We start from the raw sequence: 19,205 nt of genomic DNA on the forward strand, positions 1-19,205 counted from the left end.
GTAGCCTTCAGAATGGGAGAAAATAATACCAAATGACCCAACTGACAAAGAATTAATCTCAAAAATATACAAGCAGCTCATGCAGCTCAATATCAGAAAAATATACGACTCAATCAAAAAGTGGACCAACTAAACAGACATTTCTCCAAAGAAGACATACAGATGGCTAACAAACACATGAAAAGATGCTCAACATCACTCATTATCAGAGAAATGCAAACCAAAACCACAATGAGGAACCATCTCATGCCAGTCAGAATGGCTGCTATCAAAAAGTCTACAAGCAATAAATGCTGGAGAGGGTGTGGAGAAAAGGGAACCCTCTTACACTGTTGGTGGGAATGCAAACTAGTAGAGCCACTATGGGGAACAGTGTGGAGATTCCTTAAAAAGCTAGAAATAGAACTGCCATATGACCCAGCAATCCCACTGCTGGGCATACACACTGAGGAAACCAGAATTGAAAAAGACACAAGTACCCCAGTGTTCATCGCAGCACTTAAAATAGCCAGGACATGGAAGTAATCTAGATGTTCATTGGCAGACAAAAGGATAAGGAAGTTGTGGTACACAACGGAATATTATTTGGCTATAAGAAAGAACACATTTGAGTCAGCTCTAATGAGGTGGATGAAAGCGGAGCCTATTACACGGATTGAAGTAAGTCAGGAAAAAAAACAACAATACAGTATATTAATGCATATATATGGAATTCAGAATGACGACCCTATATGCAAAACAGTAAAAGAGACACAGATGTACAGAACAGACTTTTGGACTCTGTGGGAGAAGGCAAGGGTGGGGCAGTATGAGAGAATAGCACTGAAAAAGTATATCACCTTATGTAAAATAGATGACCAGTGCAAGTTCGATGCCTGAAGAAGGACACTCAAAGCTGCTGCTCTGGGACAACCCAGAGGGATGCGGTGGGGAGGGAGGTGGGAGGGGGCTTCAGGATGGGGACACATGTACACCCATGGCTGATTCATGTCGATGTATGGCAAAAACCATCACAATATTATAAAGTAATTAGCCTCCAATTAAAATAAATGAATTAATTTTTAAAAGATGGCCAAAAAGAAGAACAAAGTCTTCTGGCTCCAAAAGTCAGACAGTGTGAACTGGGCAAAGCTATTATATTCACATTTCTAGACCTCAGTTTTCTCATCTCAAAAATGAAGATTATCGATGTATATACCAGGATGAATTGTAGTAAGCATTAAATTAGATAACAGATGGGAATAACTTAGCAGAATCTTGATGTCCAGCAGATTAGATGCCCAGAAATTTTTCCTAGTACAGGCCACTTGAAAATATTTTCTAAAATCTTTAACCCACCTCTTAACTACATGACTGAGCTAATGACAAGCTAAAGGAAACCTACAGATGCCAGGGAAAGAGTATAAATTGTGCTTCCTAAGAGGTAAGCAACCTCTGGAGCAGTTATTGCTCTGAGAGTATATGCCAATTTCTGAAGGTTTTGATCCCAAATTATAAAGCATTCCATAACTGAGTGGACTGTAAGCAAAGCCTGGGGCTTGCAGAATGCAAAGGTTGTATCAGAGACAAACATATGAAGCTAGGGCTTTCATAAGGCAGTGTCAGTACGTTATCTAGCAAAACGTGCCTTTGGATTAAATGAGATGGGGAAGATACTTGCTTAGGTTTGAATAGAGCCCACATCACATGCATTTAAGACTACAAGTTATAGCCCAAGATAATTATTTGAAAATGGACTCAGGTTGGTAGTATTATCTAGTACTTGAAACAAATACAATCCTACAAGAGAAAAGGTACTAAACATCCATGCTTCAAAGATTTGAGAAAGATAAGAAAGCATCAAAATTCAGGAAACCTGTGAGGACAAAGGTAACATGAGCAGAAGTCCGTCAAAACAACAGACTGTAGAATAAGATTCCCAAAGATATGTTTATTACAGTTAGTCCAATACATTTTAAAAATAAAAGAATTTACTAAAATATGCCAATGGAACAAAACACTTGAGTATTGCTGAGACACAAATCTGACCCCTAGATGTAAAAATCTAAAATTAAATTAAAAATTCAATTGTAGATTAAACAGTAGGTAGAACACAGCATAAAAATGAAAGTGAGAACTTAGATATGAAGAAATTGCCCAGAATTAAGACAACCAAAGAGGTAGAAAGCACAGAATTTCAAGCAAAAAGAATAAAAAGAATTAGAGGGAATATTCAAAGAGAGAATGACAGAATTTCTGACAGAATTGATAAGACTAGTCCTCAGATTCAGAAACAACATAACTTAAGCAAAAATAAGTGGAAATAAATACATGTTATATTGAAACTGCAGAACACCAGGGACAAAGAGACTATCTTAAAAACAGGCAGGAAATTTAAAAAAAGAGAGAGAGAGACCAATGGCATAAAAAGAAATTACAAAAGGATGAAAGAGAACCTTAACAGTCACAATGGAAGCCAAAGGAAAGCAGAGCTGTATTTTCAAAATGCTAAAAGAAAACAAGAAAACTGCATTAAAAAAAAAAAAAAAAAAGTGAGTGTTTAGTGCCATCAGAAACATCAAAGAAATTTCCAAAGAAGTAATATCAGAAAGAAAAAAAATTATCTCAAAATGAAGGCCTAAAATGCCAATAGAAATTCTGATTCTAGAAAATGATAAGTGTGAGCATGAACCATATAATATAACAATCAGACAAATGCCTAATTTTAAAGGTTTCATTAAAAGCAAAGTAAAGCTTACATACTTCAGTAGCATAACACTAGTTGTTAATGAGAATGTTTCCTAAGAAAATGTAATGATATTAACTTTAGACTTCACTAATTTACAAAGGAGCTGTAAAACTTTTAGTGAACCCACTAAAAGAAGAGAAAGGCAATATGCAACACCCTCACTTCATGGAGTTTTTTAAAACTTTGAAAAATTAAAAGACAAATATTTTCAAACTAGATTAAGTAAAAATAAAATCCAGTACTTACTATTTCAACATGATACTGGAGAGTCTAATAAATACATTGAATGTTTATTAGATATTATCATACCAGGCACTGTTTTAAGTACCTTCCAGGAGTTAATTTGTTTAATCCACAAAACATCCTGTGAGGTAGATACACTTTCACCCATTTTTATAGATGAGAAAGCTCATGTTTTACAGCTTGTCCAAGGTTAGATTGAAGTTAATAGCAGAGGTGGGTTGACCCAGACTGACTCCAGAATCTGTGCTCCTAATAACTACAGTATACTCTCCTAGTCAGCAAAAACAGTTTCAGAAGACTGTCTATATAGTAAACTCCAAAGAATCCACACATAACACATTGCAAATATTGAGAGTTTAACAAGATCAATGACTATGAAAGCATTATATAAATTCCTATTGTATTTCAGTAAATCAGTAGAAGTTAGAAAAATCTGCTTTTAAAGCAATGTCATTTAAAACTGCAACAAAAAAGTGAGATGGTTAGTAATAAATCTAGCAAAAGTTTGGTAAGATCTTTATTTAGAAAACCATAAAAACATGTTTGAAATATTAAAGACCTAAATAGAGAGATACATCATGTTCATGAACAGAAATAAACAATATTGTAAAGGTATAAATCTTTCCAAAATGTTCTATAGGTTCGATGTAGTTGCAATAAAAATCCGAACAGTATATTCTGTGGAACTTGCCAACCTAATTCTGAAATTTATGTGGATAATCAATAGTCTAACTAAAACACTCCTGGGTGTTCATGGGCGGGGGGGGGGCATAAAATCAAAGATATTTGTTCTTCTGGACATTGGCTTAGTTTTAGAGCAATTTCGACACCAAAGTACTGACCTAGAGGTAGACAAATAAAATATTGAAACAGAGTAGAGAACCTATAAATAGACCATGCATACATAAATCCTAATATAAGATAGAGCTACCATTAGAGCCAATTAAACAAAGAACAGACTGAACAGTAAAGCTGGAATAATTGTTACTCCTATGGGAAAAATGGATTGAAATACCTACTTCAACATTCACAAAAAGCAATTCCAGGTGGACCCGGAACTAAGAAAGTTAAAACTTTCAGGAAGAGATATCAAGGAATAAATTTATGACTTCAGTGTAAGGAAGAATTTCTTTTAAACAACTCAGAAATTAAAAATTGTAAAGAAAATGATAATTGAATTCAACTAAAGCTAAAGTAAGGACTTTTATTCAGGAAATCTCACATACCTACACACACACACACAATAAAGGTAGTAAGTACCATATTCTGCAAGAAGATATTTGCAGCATCTATAACTGCTAAAGTTCTATATCCAGAATATATGAGAAACTCGTACAAAACAATAAGAAAAAGATAAATAATCCTTTCTAAAAATAGTCAAAATATATCAAAAGGCACTGTACAGAAAACACAAGAGGCCATTAAGCATATGAAAAGATATTCAAACTTATTATTAATCAAGAAAAACAAAGTAAAAACATAGCAATATACCCTTTTCCTTCTCATGAGTGATAAAAATCTGAAAGTATTGACTAAGATGTAAAAAAAAAAAATCTGAGACATTATTAGTGAATTTGACTTGGAAAATAATCAAGCATTATCTTGTAAAGTTGAATATATGCATTTTTCATGACTCTGCAATTCCATATAAGTATAATATCTTAAGGAAATTCATGCATGTCCACCAAGAGACATACATAAAAATATAGCAGTACTATTTCTAAAATTAAAAAACTGAAAACGACTCAATTGTTCAAGTAGAGTAGAATAGGAATAAACAATGTGCTGTAGCCATGCAATGGAATACTGTACAACAGTAAAATTTGAGGAACTATATAATTTATCAGTTCAGTTACTCAGTTGGGTCCAACTCTTTGTGACCCCGTGGACTGCAGCACGCCAGGCATATGATTTATCAAGAGATGAATTCTAAGAATTCTGTTGGGGCTTCTCTGTTGGCTCAGTGGAAGTGAATCTGCCTGCCAATGCAGGAGAGACGGGCTCAATCTCTGATCCAGGAAGATTCCACATGCTGCGGAGCAACGAAGCCCACGCACCACAAATACCTGAACTGTGCTCTCGAGCCTGGGAGCCACAGCAACTGCAGTTATCGAAGCTGCATGCCTAAAGCCTCTGCTCCACAAGAGGGGCCACCGTGCAGAGAACCCGCACAGCGCAACTAGAGAGGAGCCCCCACTCGCCTCAACTAGAGAGAAGCCCAGAAGCAACCTAAGTCCAGCACAGTCATAAATAAGTAAATAAAATTTGGGGGGAAAAAAAGAATTCTGTTGAGGGAATAGAGCTAGACACGTGAGAATATAGACAGCATGATTCCATATACAAAGGTTAAGAACAAAGCTAATCTATTACTTAGGGAAACACCTATGTGATTAAAAAAAATTTTTTTAAGTAAGCAAATAATAAACAGAATTCTGAACTGAACTTTCCCTTTTGGAGAGGAGAGAAAAGGGATGAAAACCCTTTGCATTTACAAGAGATATACAAAATTACTCTTTTGCTTTGTTTACTAATGATTCTCACTGTTCATTTTGCTATTTTAAAGCTATACAAATATATTAAATATTCCTCTGTGTATATGATCTATTTCTCTAAAACAAAATAAAAATGGAGGCAAGGGTGGACTGATTTGAGAGAATAGTAATGAAACATATACAGTGTCATATGTAAAACAGACGACCAGTGCAATTTCGATGCATGAAGCAGGCACCCAAACCTGGTGCTCTGGGACAACCTAGAGGGATGGGGGGGGGGGCGGGGAATGGGACGGGGGTCAGGATGAGGGGGGACACTGTGGCTGATACATGTTGATGTATGGCAAAAACCATCACAATATTGTAAAGTAATTATCCTCCAATTAAATGTTGAAAAGAGTGAAAACCATCTAAAACATGTACTTTGTACTTTGACAATACTTAATAAAACTAGTTTAGATTTCAATACAAATGATAAAAATAAAACATAAAATTAAATGGAAAAATTTACCCTTTGTAAAACACCCAAAAGATTTAAAGAATTGTTATGATCATTTTAGTATTTCATCTGGTAACTTGTGTTTGACACCATTTACCACTTAAGTAATAAAAGGAAGATGGAGTTCTTCCACTGCAGGCTTGAAAGCAGCAGACAATAGCACTCCCAAGTATAAAAAAGATTCCACAATATCTGACATATCACAAAAGGTAATGTCATCTCCTTGTGATTGAGGCATTGTCTGCCTTTACAGAGCTGTTAGTCTATTGAATGAAGCATAATAAATAAGGAAACAAATAAATGAATTGTAGAGAGTGTTGCTAAGAAACCCACTCACCTATAATTAATTAACCTATGACAAAGGAGGCAAGAATATACAATGGAGAAAAGACAATTTCTTTGATAAGTGGTTCAGGGAAAACTGGACAGGTATGTGTGAAAGCATGAAGTTAGAACTTACTCTAACACTGCACACAAAAATAAACTCAAAATGGATTTTTTGTTGTTCAGACGCTCAGTTGTGTCCAATTTTTTGTGACTCCATGAACTGCAGCACACCAGGCTTCCCTGTCATTCACCATCTCCTGGACTTTGCTCAAACTCATGTTCACTGAGACAATGATGCCATCCAACCGTCTCATCCTCTGTTATCCCCTTCTCCTCCTACCTTCGATCTTTCTCAGCATCAAGGGTCTTTTCTAGTGAGTTGGCTCTTTGCATCAGGTGGCCAAAGTATTGGAGCTTCAGCCTCAGCATCAGTCCTCCCAATGAATATCAGGGTTGATTCCCTTTAGGATTGACTGGTTTGATCTCCTTGCAGTCCAGGGGATTCTCAGGAATCTTCTCCAACACCACAGTTCAAAAGCATCAATTCTTCTGCATTCAGACTTCTTTATGGCCCAACTCTCACATCCATACATGACTACTAGGAAAACCATAGCTTTGACTTTACAGACCTTTGTCAGCAAAGTGTCTCTGCTTTTTAATATACTATCTAGGTTTGTGACAACTTTTCTTCCAAGGAGTAATCTTTTCATTTCATGGCTGCAGTCACTGTCTATAGTTATTTTAGAGCCCAAGAAAATAAAGTCTCTCACTGTTTCCATTGTTTCCCCATCTATTTGCCATGAAGTGATGGGACCAGATGCCATGATCTTAGTATTTTGAGTGTTGAGGTTTAAGCTAACTTTTTCACTCTCCTCTTTCACCTTCATCAAGAGGCTCTTTAGTTCCTCTTCATTTTCTGCCATAAGGATGGTGGCATCTGCCTATCTGAGATTATTGCTATTTCTCCCAGTGACCTTTATTCCAGCTTTGCTGGGCCAGAGAAAGCACAAGCTGAAATCAAAATGGATTAAAGACCTAAATGTAAGACCAGATAGTAGAAAACTCCTAGAGGAAAACATACACAGAACACTATGGGACACAAATCACAGCAATATCTTTTTGGATTCACCTTCTAGAATAATGGAAATAAAAACAAAAATAAACAAGTGGGACCTAACTAAACTTGAAAGCTTTTGCACAGCAAAGTGAAGTCGCTCAGTCATGTCTGTTTGCAACCCCATGGACTGTAGCCTACCAGGATCCTCAGTCCATGGGATTTTCCAGGCAAGAATACTGGAATGTGTTGCCATTTCCTTCTCTCAGGGATCTTCCCAACCCAGGAATCGAACCTGGGTCTCCCGCATTGTAGGCAGATGCTTTACTGTCTGAGCTACCAGGGAATCCAACGGAAACCATAAACAAAGTGAAAATTCTCCACAGAATGGGAGAAAAAAAAATATTTGCAAATGATGTGACCAACAAGGAATTAATCTCCAAATATACAAACAATTCATATAGGTCATTATCAAACAAACAACCCAATCAAAAAATGAGCAGATCTAAGTAGACATTTCTTGAAAGAAGACATACAGATGGGCAAGAGGCACATGAAAAGATGTTCAACACCACTAATTATTAGAACAATGCAAATCAAAACTGCAATGACTTATCAGCTTACTCTAGTCAGAATGGCTTTCATTATAAAGTCTACAAGCAATAAATGCTGGTGAGAGTGTGGATAAAAGGAAACCCTCCTACATTATTGGTGGGAATGTAAATTGGTACAGACACTATGGAGAACATTGTGGAGGTTCCTTTAAAAACTAAAAATAGAGCTACCATATGATCCAGTAATCCCACTCCTGGGCATATATTCAGAGAAAAACCATAATTTAAAATGATATATACAACCCAGTGTTAATTGCAGCAATATTTACAACAGCCAAGAAATGGAAGCAACCTAAACATCCATCGGCAGATGATTGGATAAAGAAAATATGGCATATTTATACAGTGAAATATCACTCAGCCATTACAGAGAATGCCATTTGCAACATGGATGGACCTAGAAATTATCATACCCAGTGAAGTAACCCTGACAGAGAAAGACAAATATCCTAAGATACCATTTATGTCTGGAATCTACAAAAGAAATGATGCAAATGAACTTATATACAAAACAGAAACAGACTACAGACATAGAAAATAAATTTATGGTTACCAAAGGGCAAAGGTGGAAGAGGGCTAAATTAGGAATTTACGATTAACATACACATGACCATATATAAAATAAATAATCAACAAGGACCTACTGTATAGCTCAGGGAACTATGTTCAATAGTTTGTAATAACCTACAAGGGAAACGAATCAGAAAAACAGGCACATATGTTTGTATGTAAAAGTCAATCCTGCTGCTGTACACTGGAAATTAGTACAATGTCATAAATCAACTGTACTTCAGTAGGAGTAAATTAATTAATTCCTTTAAAAGGAGAAGAAACAGAAAATAAGAGTGAACCGGTATGTGTAGAATAGGTTGAATCCTTCCACAGGTTGACTAGGAAGAGCCTCTCTGAAGAGATGGCCTGCCAAGTCAGGTCTAAAAGAGCAGAAAAGGCTCCAATTGACGAGTGGGACAGGCAGGGAGCTGCGGGCGAGAGGATGGGAGATTCCAGGGAAGGAAAGTGTACCTGGAGAAGATGTGGCCTCTAAGAATTGAGGAGAAGAATAGTAGAATGCTGAAAATGTCAAAGTAGGACTGAGTAAAAAGAAGGCTGAAACCAGATCATGCAGGGCCTTAAACGCCAAGATAAAGAGGTCTAATGCTTTTTTCAAAGGTCAATAGAAGAAATAAAATGAGTTCAAGTGCAAAAGTCACATGATTCAATTTGTGCTATAAAAGAGATCTTTGACTGTGAGGCTGTCACAGCTAACGCCATGGCAGGCAGCCTAGATTAGGAGTAGGCCTGGTTTCCCGGGGTAACATAATTATAAGGCCTCCTGGAGCCAGCCAATCAACATATGCCTAGCCAGAAGAAAGGGAACCTATCAGGGGAAAGCTGAGAGCCCCACGTAGGGCCAACAAAAATTACCTTGCAACTGTGTAACCAATCTGCTTACGCCAACTACCCACTGTGTAACCAATCTGATTGCACCAACTACCTGCTGCTTGTTTTGACCTAATAAATACCCGAGAGAACTGGGGCTCGGGGCCTTTCGTCCTCACACACCTGGTGAGGGCGGGAGGCCCTGGCTCGAGTCAGTAATAAATTCCCCTATTGCGAGTTGCATTGTTTCGAGGAGTCTTCTTTCCCGACAGGGTACTCGGACTAAGGGCAGAACATTTGGGGGCTCGTCCAGGATCACTTGACCGGGGAAGAACGCTCTTTGGAACAAAGGGGAGAAAAAGACAGGTAATAGCACCAGTGCTCAGGCAGGTTTAGAAAAAGACCAGAGTAAAGCCGAGGCCCTGCTGTGAAGCAGGAAGGTATCTGGCACAGAAAAAGACCAGAGTAAATCCGGGGTCCTGCTGTGGAGCAGGAAGGTGTCTGGCATTAGGGAAAGCTTTCCATGAGGGAACAGACTGGCCATTCCGGCTGGCGTGAGGTCGAGGCCAGCAAGCGCAAGGCCAAGGCCAGCAAGCGCGCTGGGAGGCAGCCAGCTCTGCGGGAAGAAGACCTCCTCTCCTAAGCCCGAAACTGGGGAACAGTGGACGCCATACGGTAAGGTGACCCTTGTTCCAGAGGATCTGTGTTGTCAGCCGATGTGTGTCTGTCTGTGTGTTTTTCTATATAACTGCCGGCATTGTCTCCTGTCTCATTGTTCTCTGGTGTGTTGTTGTCTACTTCTTCCTATAAAGCCTTGGAGCCTCATTTCTGTTTCTGGGAGTTTCAGGGAACAAGCTGACAGTTGTCGGGGCAACTGACGAGTCCCGGCCAGGGCTACTCCCTGGCGGATTCTGAAGGCCTCCCAACAAGTCAGCCCCAGTAACGGAAGCCCGAGAGGGTGAAACTCCTTTCTTTTTTTCTCGTATTCTAAACCGAGAATCTGGCCAAATAAAAACCCATCTGTGTGGGCACGGGACAGGCACTTAAGAGCCAATAGGGCGCCTACCACTGGAAGGCTCCCGTGAAAGGATAAGGGGGTCACAGAACGGGCTAGAAACCCTTAGGGTGCCCACCCCCAGCAAGAAAACTTCTGTGCAATGACTAAGGCACTCAAATAGCTCCACGAAGTATACCACAAGCCCAACCTCCTGGCCGCCACCACTCCCGATAGGATTTATTGGTGGTAATTCTCGGTGACTTTCTTCTGACTCTCGCTATGAGGCAAAAAAAAATCTACTCACACTCTCTCTCATGATTGATCATTTCTCGGAGGTCAGGGCTAGAGCGTATGATCTGTTGCTACTGGTTACAAAGAGTAAATTAATAACCTTTTGCTCTGCAGTGCGGCCCGCCTTCCAAGCTGGATGGCCTCCAGAGGGAACTTTTCAACCTTCTATTATTCGGGCAGTGAAAGAAAACGTTATGGATCCTGATCCCTGGGGCCACCCAAGCCAAGTCCCATATGTTATAGTCTGGCAAGATCTAGTAAAAGATCCATCCAAATGGTTAAAACCTTTTGTTCACAAACTCCCTGATTCTCCTAATGTACAGGCCCTGGTTACAGAAATTCCCACTCCCCCAGAAAAAGCCAAGAAAAATAAGGGCCCAAAACCGGTCTTGCAGGAATCCTTGGACCGGAACCTGATTGACTTGGAGACGGAAATTAGGCCCCCGCCACATGCCCCTCCTCCGTTGCAGGTTCCCCCGGGGGAGCCCCCCCCCCATGAATCAGAAGGGGCGGGGGAGTCCCGACCCCGAAGAGAGAATAGAGGGGGTAGGGATGAGCAGGATCATGGGGACCCAGAGTTACCTTCATCTACTGTACAGGCACTCCCCGTCTGGGTGGGACCAACTAACCTGGATGGAGAGCGAACCTATCAATGCTGGCCCTTTTCCCATTTTGCTCACTCATAACCCCACCTGGGATGATTGCCAGCAGCTGTTGCAGGTGCTCTTCAACACGAAAGAACGGGAGCAAATCCTGGCAGAGGCACAGAAACGGGTCCCGGGGGTCAACGGGAGACCAACCGCCCAGCCTCATCTCGTGGACGAGGGGTTTCCTCTGTTGCGGCCTAACTGGGATTTTGAGCGAGTGAAAGGTAGGGAGCATCTCCGAGTGTACCGCCAGACTCTAATGGCTGGCCTGCGGGCTGCAGCTAAAAAGCCAACAAATTTGGCAAAGGTAAATTTAGTAAGGCAAGAGCCGACTGAGAGCCTGTCAGCCTTCCTAGAGAAGCTAATGGAAGCCTTTAGACAATATACACCCATGAACCCCCAGGCTGAGGAATCACGCGTTGCAGTTCTACTAGCATTTGTGAATCAGGCAGACCCGGATATTAGGAGGAAATTACAAAAGATAGAGGGGTTAAGAGAACAAACAATACAAGACTTACTGAAAGCAGCTGAAAAGGTATTTAATAATAGAGAGACCCCAGAAAAAAGGGAAGAACAACTTTGACAGGAGAAAAAGAGAGACCAAAAAGGCAGGCCCTAAAGAAAGATCAGTGCACTTACTGCAAAGAACGGGGGCACTGAAAAAAGAGTGCCTTAAGAGGAACCTAAAGAGAGAAAATTTCCCCTAGAACTCGAGTTCTATATGCGGGGAAGACAGTGACTAGAGGAGTCAAGACGTGACATCCCTCCCCGAGTCCTGGGTAACCATACATGTAGAGGGGAAACCCGTTGGCTTCATGGTGGACACTGGCACCCAACACTCTGTTTTAAATCAAAAACTGGGACCAACGTTTAAAAAAAAACCAGCCTGGTGCAGGGAGCCACAGGGACAAAAAGATATTGGTGGACCACAGAACAGAAAGTAAATCTGGGGACCCACCAGGTGTTCCATTCATTTTTGGTGATACCAGAATGCCCAGCCCTTCTACTTGGACGGGACTTGTTGACTAAAGTTAAAGCTCAGATCCATTTTGACCCTGGGAGAATGTCAGTCACGGATGGACTTGGACAGCCGATACATGTCTAGCTTTAAGAGATGAATACAGACTTTTTGTGCCTAAGCCCTCAGAGGTTATAGCACCAGATATACAACCGTGGGTCCACAAATACCCATTGGCCTGGGCAAAAACAGCAGGAATGGGACTGGCTAAACACAGACATCCGGTCATCATCAAACTAAAAGCCAAGGCGACTCTTGTGAGGGTGAAGCAATATCCTATGAGCCAGGAGGCTCGGCGGGAGATCACTCCCCACATTCGACGGCTCATGGATGCCGGATTTCTCAAGCGGTGCCAATCCCCTTGGAACACTCGCTTACTACCGGTGAAGAAGCCAGGGAGCACGGATTATAGACCTGTCCAGGACCTATGAGAAGTCAACAAGCAGGTGAGTGACATACACCCTACTGTCCCCAACCCGTATACCCTCCTGAACAGTCTGCTGCCTGAGTACACTTGGTACACTGTGTTGGACTTGAAAGATGCTTTTTTCAGCCTACCCCTGGCGGCCCAGAGCCAAGAGGTATTTGCCTTTGAGTGGACTGAGGAAAAAGGCCAACCGGTAGTACAACTAACTTGGACCCACCTCCCACAAGGGTTCAAAAACTCCCCTACCTTGTTTAATGAGGCTTTGAGTCAGCACCTCTATGAATATCGGACTCAGCCACCCAGAGGTCATCCTGCTGCAATATGTGGATGACCTTATGTTGGCTGGAACCACAGAGGAGGCATGCAGCCGTGCCACCGGTGACCTCTTACAGACTCTAGGCACCTTGGGATATCATGCTAGCGCAAAGAAGGCGCAAATATCCCGGCAAGATATCACTTATTTGGAGTATAAGATCAGGCAGGGGCAAAGGTGGCTAACTCAGGCCATGAAGGAAACAATATTGCAGATACCAGAGCCCAAGACCCCCCGCCAGGTGAGAGAGCTTTGGGGGATGGTTAGATTTGTAGACTGTGGAACATGGGGTTTGCTGAGAAGGCCTGGCCCTTGTATGAGGGAAGTAAAGAGACCCCAAACTGGACTTGGACTGAGTCAAAGAAACAGGCTTTCCAGACACTCAGACAGGCCCTACTAGAAGCCCCAGCCCTTGCCCTGCCTAACCCAAATAAGCCATTACAGCTGTTTGTAGATGAAAAGCAAAGAATAGGAAAGGGGGTCTTGACGCAACAATGGGGACCATGGAAGCGGCCGGTAGCATACTTTTCAAAGCAATTGGACCCGGTGGCCTCTGGGTGGCCCCCTTGCCTCTGCATCATTACAGTCACTGCCCTCCTCATCCACGATGCCGACAAGTTGAGATATGGACAGCAACTCTGGGTTTACACCCCCCACACCATCAAAAGAGTTTTAAAGTAGTCGCCAGATCAACGAGGATACCACCCTCCAGAAGGATGACAAAGATAGATGGTACTGAGATCGAAACAACAACCTGATATTGCCTGCCATCCTGGGTTGTCACCTATGTGAACACCTGCACACAACTACACACTTGAGAGAGAAAAAGACCTTGACTCTTCTCCAGACAGCCTGCCTGAGGTTCCCTTGACAGAGAAAAGGCAGCACACTGGAATGAGGCACCAAGGGGAAGAGCCAGGGCAATACTGAGAGATAGATTTCACTGAGGTAAGACCAGACAAGTACGGGTATCACTATCTGTTGGTTCTGGTAGATAGCTTCTCGGGGTGGGTAAAAGTCTTCCCCACTAAGGGAGAGACAGCCACAGTGGTTGCTAAAAAGATCTTAGAAGAGATAGTGCCTAGGTATGGGCTGCCAGTGACTATGGGCTCTGATAACAGACCTGCCTTTGTGAGCCAGATTGTACAAGGGCTGGCCCAAGCTCTGGGGACAAAATAGAAGTTACATTGTGAATATAATCCCCAGAGCTCAGAACAGGTTGAGAAAATGAATCAGACCCTAAAAGAAACTTTGGCAAAGTTGGCAATAGAGACTGGCGGAGACTGGGTGACCCTCATTCCCTTCGCACTCTTTCGAGCGCGTAACACCCCTTATAAGCTGAATCTTACCCCTTTGAGATTCTTTGAGGGGTATGAAAGACCCCCTCCTGTGTGTCCTATATTCGAGGGAAAATGCCTACCACCCCCTACCTTGGGACAATTCCAGCAAACACTGATGGCATTAAGTAAGGTGCATAGCCATGTTTGAAAATTAATTGGAGAGATACACAAGGGTCCAAGCAAGGGGACCATCTCCTCACATAATATTGGCCTGGGTGATTGGGTTTGGGTAAAACGACACCAATCTAAAGCATTAGAACCTAGATGAAAAGGCCCTTATGTTGTTCTCCTTACCACTCCTACTGCTGTTAAGGTCGATGGGATCAGGCCCTAGGTTCACTGCAATTACGTGTGGCAAGCCACCCCGGAAGAACAGGAAAAGGCGCAAGCAAAATGGGAGGCAAGACCTCACCCGTCAAACCCTTTGAAACTGAAACTCGTACGACGAGAGCCCTCTTAACTCTCCTACTGATGACAGTTTTCATCGGCCCAGGAGCAACCAGCCACAACCCCCATCAGCCAGCTAATCTGACTTGGGTGATCTACAATCCTGAGACTAGAGAAGTGCTTAATTCGAGCTCCAACGTGGCCCCCAAAGAGACATGGTGGCCAGTACTGACCTTTGATTTGTGCGTGCTGGCAGCTGACAGTAATGGGTTTGGTCCCCACCAACTGACCAAGTTCTTTGCCCACAGCTCTTTCGGTCTGTTCACCCGTAACTGTGAGCGGAAAGGCCCACAGTACTACGAACAGGTGCCTGTCTATGTGTGCCCGGAGAGAAGAAGGGATTGAAACCAAATTGAAAAGTGTGGGGCAGTTGACTCTTTTTATTGTGCCACTTGGGGTTGTAAAACCACGGGAGCAGTCCATTTCGCACCTCCAAGAATCCTTGAGCTCCTTGGCTGAAGTAGTGTTACAGAATAGGAGAGGTTTAGATTTGTTGTTTCTGCAACAAAGAGGATTATGTACAGCACTGGGAGAAAAATGCTGTTTCTATATCGACCATTCAGGGGTGGTACAAAAATCTCTCCAGAAAGTAAGAGAGGGACTAGCCCAGCGAAAGAGAGAATGAAAAGCCCAACAAGGCTGGTTTAAATCTTGGTTTCAGCGCTTCCCTTGGTTGACCACTTTGATTTCCACCCTCCTGGGTCCACTCATAATATTAATATTGTTACTGACTTTTGGTCCATACATTTTAAACCGTCTGGTCTCATTTATTAGGGAGCGCCTAGATACCATCCAAATTATGGTATTGAGACAACAATATCAGTCAATTTCACAGGGTGAAGAGAAAGATTTCTCTACAAAAGTACAAAGACAGGGGGGAAATGTGAGGCTGTCACGGCTAACGCCATGGCAGGCAGCCTAGATTAGGAGTAGGCCTGGTTTCCCAGGGTAACATAATTATAAGGCCTCCTGGAGCCAGCCAATCAACATATGCCTAGCCAGAAGAAAGGGAACCTATCAGGGGAAAGCTGAGAGCCCCACGTAGGGCCAACAAAAATTACCTTGCAACTGTGTAACCAATCTGCTTACGCCAACTACCCACTGTGTAACCAATCTGATTGTGCCAACTATCTGCTGCTTGTTTTGATCTAATAAATACCCGAGAGAACTGGGGCTCGGGGCCTTTCGTCCTCACACACCAGGTGAGGGCGGGAGGCCCTGGCTCGAGTCAGTAATAAATTCCCCTATTGCGAGTTGCATTGTTTCGAGGAGTCTTCTTTCCCGACAGGGTACTCGGACTAAGGGCAGAACAGACTATTTGGTAAATAGGAGAATCAGGAAATTACTGTAGTAATAGTAAATTTGAAGAGAAGCTGAGGGTAGAACTAGGAGTGTAGCAGTGTTAGAAATAAAGTGAGGAGACTGAAGTTCTATTTTGAAGAGAGAGTAAAATCTGTCAATGAATTAGATAGGAGAAAAATTATATAAATCAATAATAAAGAAAAATGTATACAGTTCTCATTCTCTAAGGATGCTTCAATTATTTCAACAGATTTCTCTATCTTCATAAAGTTCTGTACATGCTTGTATGCTTAGTCACTCAGTCATGTCCAATTCTTTGTGACCCTTTGGACTGTAGCCCTCCAGGCTCCTCTGTCCATAGGATTTTTCAGGCAAGAATACTGGAGCAAGTTGCCATTTTCCTCCTTCAGAGGATTTTCCTGACCCAGGGATCAAACCTGCATCTCCTGTGTCTCTTGAATTGCAGATGGATTCTTTACCCACTGAGCCATTAGGGAAACGCATAAAGTTCTACAGAGGTTTAACAATAAGAATAAAAACCTCTTGATTATTCATAGCACTGACAGTATAACGCAGGTCACTCTAAGGCACATAACTTTTCCAAAGGGAAAAAAAGGACTAACAGAAACATGTCAGAATACCATAAACACTTTAAATCACCTGCATAAATTGTAAAATGTGTTATTAAGTTTCAAGTTTTCATAGGTAGAATATTAAAAACTTTCATTACCACAGCCAATGAATCTGTGCCCCTACTTCCCAACACATGTATTTCTTTCTGACCCTGCATCGTAGAATAATAAAATAAGCAAATACTAATTAGGTACCAGGCACTGCTAAAACACTTGTAAATGTTAACTGGTTTAACTCTGAAAGGAAGTTACTCAATTATCCCAATCACTATACATGAATTCAAACATGTTTATTGTTGCCCCAGCTTTAGGTTTTAGAAGGAGTTTGGAGCCACACTGACATCACACAGTGTGTTGTAATCTGCCCTAGTTATAGGTGCTTTGATCTTTAAGTGTCTTTGCTGATTAATTTTGATAAAAATAGCCTATCAAGATCTACAAAAATTTAGAAAACACATGTGACAATGAATCAACATCTCCCCCAGCAAAGGCTGAGAATAAGCGATTTTTATATTACAAGGAGATAAATAGAAACTAGAAATGCAAGCAAATTTCTAAGCAAATAAGCTCTTTATTACCAACTATTTCAAATGTTGCAGAATATATAAGAGGAAACCAGCCAGGATCCAAAGATCCCACTTAAAACTGGGAAAAAATTAAGACTATAACATCTGGATATCTAAAACTCAGCCTTTATTTCAGTTTTGTTTTTTCCCAACTGTCACACTTGAAAACAGATGAAGCTGGAATCTTTCTCAGGAGCCAGCATTCCCACAGGAGCATGCTGACAGCGGAAGGAGTCACAGCCTTGGCGTGGAAGCCCTCGGCTACCTGCACTTACTTACTAAGCCTGGAATGAATGGTTCACGGTGGCACTAAGTCTGTAATCACAGTTCACCATGGCTCTCAACGCTGGCTACACATTAAAATCACCTGAGGTGTTTCTTAAAATACCACCCCAGAGATTCTTTGCAGCTGTTCCCACGGAGGCCCTGGGAACCAGTGCTTCTTATAAATCCCTGGGAGAATTCTACCGTGCAGTCAAAGTTGGAGAACGGCCGCTGGAAACCTGAGCCCCAGGGGCTGCAACATGCTCTTGGGCTTATCCCTACCTGGAAAGGCAAGAAAATCACAGGATGCTGAAGCCATCTCCTGAGTCCCTGCAGCTGCTTCAAGCACAGGTCTGGACCTCTCCCTCCTTGCTGAGTTTACAGTCAGAAAAGCTTTTTAAGAGCAACTGCTCTCTAGGAAACTTCATTGTTGGTCAAGCTAGCCGCTGCCCACAACTTCTCTCAAAATTTACCTGCTTCAGCATACCTGTTAACAATCTTTGAGCACCAATGAAATCATGGTTTTCTTCATTGCAATTGTGAATTAGGGAACTATGAATTAGCCAAGGAGAAAACACCACGTGAAGAAATTGAGTACCTAGTCTGTGTTAGACATTGTATTTAGCTTGCTTTCAATCCTTACACAACCCTGTGAAGAAGGAGTTGTTTCATTTTAGTCCTTCAAGGAAGGCAGGCAGACTGAGGGGCATTAGCCACTGACTTCTCAAGTTCTCCCCGGGCTACTGATAGGAACACTGGGAGACGACACAATCTGAATTTCACTGTCGCACACTGTCCACTAGGGGCTTCCCAGGTGGCGCTAGTGGTAAAGACCCTGCCTGCCAACGCAAGAGAGACAGGAGAAGCTGGCTGGATCCCTCGGTTAGGAAGATCCCCTGGAGAAGGAAATGGCAAGCCACTCGAGTGTTCCTGCCTGGAGAATCCCATGGACAGAGGAGCCTGGCAGGCTGCAGTCCATGGGGATCGCACAGAGTCGGACACGACTGAGCAAGTTAGCAGGCACACCGCCCACTAGAGCTGCAGGGGTCAGGGCAAGTGCAAGCTCAAAGAACCTGAAGTGCTTTAAGGCAGCCAGCTTGAAATCTTCCCAGGGCGCCTAATAGCGTGGGATTACTGGCTCCTCCTGGTACCAGGGGCTTAGCCCTGAACTCTTACCGTCTTGGGTTAATTGCCAGTTCATGTGCTTTCAGCTCATTGCAGTTACAAGCAAGCTTAAGCCAGCAAAGAGTATCCTTTGTATTTTTAATCCACCCGAGAGCCTAAAATTGCCTTAGAGCAGTGCTTCTCATACTGTTGTTATGTACTTATGAATCACCTATGGACCTTGTTAAAATGCAGATTCACTCCCAGAAGGTCTGGGTGGTGCTAAGACCCTGGGTTCTTCACAAGCTGCCAGGAATGCCAGTGCTACTCACACTGAGGAGCAAAGAACTAATTACTCCAAATAAACGGGTGGTTTAAGCTACAATTTGGGAACAAGCATCTGTGGGCTCAGGTTTGATATATTTCACTACATTTCATTTCTTTAAAAAAAGAAAATAAAAGAAAAAGACATCTCATTATTCTAACAAGACTGTGTAAAGCCATTCCTTTCCCATTCAGT

Source organism: Muntiacus reevesi, chromosome 11 (assembly GCF_963930625.1).
Source record: "Muntiacus reevesi chromosome 11, mMunRee1.1, whole genome shotgun sequence".
Classification (NCBI taxonomy): domain Eukaryota; kingdom Metazoa; phylum Chordata; class Mammalia; order Artiodactyla; family Cervidae; genus Muntiacus; species Muntiacus reevesi.